At 37.4% G+C, this 3,254-nt stretch overlaps 1 long non-coding RNA gene across 1 annotated transcript; it reads left to right on the top strand.

Annotated features, from left to right (window-relative positions):
• The first annotated feature begins 267 nt into the window (after positions 1 to 267).
• Positions 268 to 3,199, top strand: LOC141594431 (uncharacterized). The gene is made up of 3 exons (XR_012522196.1): positions 268 to 360; positions 460 to 527; positions 2,998 to 3,199. It is a non-coding gene; the product is annotated as an uncharacterized LOC141594431 (long non-coding RNA).
• Positions 3,200 to 3,254: the final 55 nt, after the last annotated feature.

Below are 3,254 nucleotides of genomic sequence, written 5' to 3'. Positions count from 1 at the left end.
TACTAAAAACCGATTTTATTAACTCGAAACGGTTTTAATAACGATCGAAGTTTCTTAACGACGAAGAAACGTACGTATAATTAGTAGCTAGCAAGCTAGCTGGTGTATCATTATTATTATTATTATTATTAATTATTATTATTACTCCCTCACCCGTTCCCCTGACTCTTTCTTTTCCCCTTTCATTTTTTTTCCTTTCTTTTTCGTTCTATCAAAAACAACGAGACAACAACAACAAGAAACAACTCTCCTCCATATGCCATTTCCCATCGTTCAAACCCCAGATCCCGCCTCCATTCTCAACCAAATTCCGTAATTTTTGTACCATTCTCTTCCCCTTTCCTTCCTCCTCCTTTTAAGGTAAGAAAGTCTCCTTTTTGTAGTGGTTTCGTCTTTCGCCGTCTTATAAAAGTGTCGTCTTTTAGCTTCTTTATTCCGTTTTCTTGCCCTTTTATGAAGGATTCGAAGACCCGGGGTGAGGCTCGTGCCTTGTGGACCATTTATTCGAAGAATAAGGAGCGTTTAAGGTAACGGTGATAGGCTACTCGAATTATTTATAATACTAGCTATTATATTTCCTATTGTTAAGTTAATTTAATTGTTGGAATGCGGGATAAACATGAGCTTCTTTAATAGTGAAAATGGGTTTTGTCGAACAGTTTTAGCGGGCTGTTTTGACGGGTTTCTTTATGTTAAATTGAACCAACTTTCTTGCTATTGTCTCAAGTACATGTACATATTTGGGTTGGGTCTTTTGTACGGGTGAAATTAGTCTTGGTTTGGCCTAGGAAACCGTCCTAAGACGGCTGGACAGTAGGGATTGGCTGCATCTTTTTGTTGCTTTATACTCGTTTAAATGCAAATTTGGGGTCGTTTCGTGCGGGGGATCGTGGCCAGCCTTGTAGGCCATGGTTGAGCCATGTCGAGGGTACAACCAGGTAGCCGTGGTCAAGGCAGTGCCGCCATGGCTAGGCCGTAGTCTTGGTTAGATTAATTTTGACCGTGAAATACGTGTATTCGGCCTTAATTCATTTAACTTCCGTCACTTACTTTTGCATCCTAAATTGTTTTCCTACCGCCCATTTATATTTATATTTATATTTATATTTATATTTCTCACATGATTATATGTTTGAATTTTACATGAGTATCAAGTTGGGCTTAATGTGATTTAATTGTTGGACTCCTTATAGATTGCTTATTGGACTCATAAATGAGTCACTTGAGCTTTGTCACATTTTATTCCGTAATTTCATATAACGTAAATTATTCATCGTCACTCATAATATTTTATTTAACCGACATGTTAAATTATATAATGGAATATTTATTATTATAAGACAAGTTTGAGTTATTCGAGTTATTTAAATCCCGTCTCATATTTTATATAACGATAATTCGTTAATATCGTCCTTTCACATAATTATTTTAGGTGACTCTATGTGGTTGAAGATGAAGAATAATTTTGGGTTTTAGAAGCTTTCTCAAGTTTATTACTTGTCTCTTTGCTAGCGTAAGGTAACTATTCCGAGTTACTCGACGAATTAATGTCACATTAGTAGTTAATGTGTGCCTGTTGTTTGATAAGTGTTTAGGTGAATGAATAATGTTAGTAGTAAAGATAATAAGGATGGTAAAATTGTGCTCATATTAATAGTTATCACATGTTAGGATAGTTTACAAAATGAAATTGTAATTATTAGGCTCAAATGAATTTTATAGCGATAATTGTAATGTTTTGTTGATTGTGCCGAAAACTGAGCCTTAGTCCCTTTGACTGATGCGATGTCGATTAATTGAGTGATTGGTCACCAGCAATTTGACCCGCACTGTCGCGGGTGGGGTTGCGGGTAAAAATTCGGTTTGATGAAATTTTGAATGAATTAGATAGTCGGCCTTTTTGTTGTTTTAGGCCATTCATTATATTTTTATCTCATATGTGTAATTAGTTGATTTAAGTAGCTTCTTATATTGTAAAAACGGCCCTAGATTCCCCGAAGCCTTTAATTTGGTTAATATTGTTAGAATTGGAAATTGGTATTGAGGATTCTGTTGGTTTATCTGCTGATTAGACATTTATATAGCCTTTCACATGATAGAATGTTAGAGTTTATGTTGGTAAGTAGGACTTTTTGCCCTCTTTTGGTTAAGTGGGTGTCTTACTTGACTTGTGTGGTGAGTCTTGTGTGGTGTGGGCTAAAGTATTCAAGCTGGGACTAGCTGTGACTAGGTCCTAGGTGAGTATTTCGGCCTTCATCATAGATAGGTCTTTATAGTCTCCTCGACGAGTATATGTTCACTGCTTGATAGCCTTTGTGTTCCCGACTAGTGGATTTATATCCAAGTTGGGGCATGACCTCGGTACTTATTTTGATAGTATGGGGTCACTTAAAGTACTAGCCAACCCTTCGGTGGTGTCCTTAGGGTACTCACTTCACTTTGTTTTAAAAAAGTTGTGGGTCTTGGGTGCGGTGGTGTGTATCCGCATGTCTAGGTCTCAAGTGATTTTAGGCTAGGGTTGTGTTGTCTCTTGGCCATGTTTTCTTAATAGTAACCGCTGAGCCAAGATACCGGTTCGATTACCTTCCCTACCTCGTGGTATAGACTCGAGTTACAGAGTGACTATTGACCGTGCTAAGAACTTATGCCTGTCTTTGATATATTGCCCTTTCTTGTATGGTGATTCTATGAATCATAGAAGGTGAGATGCAAGCCGGCTATGGTTGATAGAGTTTGGATTCCTGGTTGTTATATGATTCACATGATAGTGTAGTATGAGATGGTCTAGTATTCGCATGCTAGGACTATGTTTTGTCATATTGTTGTTCACATGATAAGCACGATTGTCTAGCATCTATATGCTAAGGCATTGTGTGATTCGTATTCATATTCTTATGTTTACATGTTATATTAATTATGACATTTCGTGGCTGGGAGAACTCGGAGTTACTCCCCACTGACTGTGGCTTTCGTATTTGTATAAAATGCGAATGACAGGTAGGTGATGCATATATGGGGTACATGGACGAGCTAGCGAGCAAAGTAACCTTGGGACCTAGACTGGTTTTATTTCATTGTGACCCTTAAACCCTTTTTGTGTCACATACATTTTAGGGACATATGTCTCCCTCTTTTTCTTTGGTTTGTATCACTTTTTTCTCGCAGCTTTAGCATAGTTATGTAAATTAGTCTGTTAGCATTTGCAGGTGTTGGCATCCTCCTTCTCGAAATGTTTGTGAATGGTTTAGAAAAGT

This window comes from Silene latifolia, chromosome 8, assembly GCF_048544455.1.
Source record: "Silene latifolia isolate original U9 population chromosome 8, ASM4854445v1, whole genome shotgun sequence".
Taxonomy (NCBI): domain Eukaryota; kingdom Viridiplantae; phylum Streptophyta; class Magnoliopsida; order Caryophyllales; family Caryophyllaceae; genus Silene; species Silene latifolia.
Note: the sequence above shows the minus strand (reverse complement) of the source record. Positions and strands in the feature narration are given on the sequence as shown.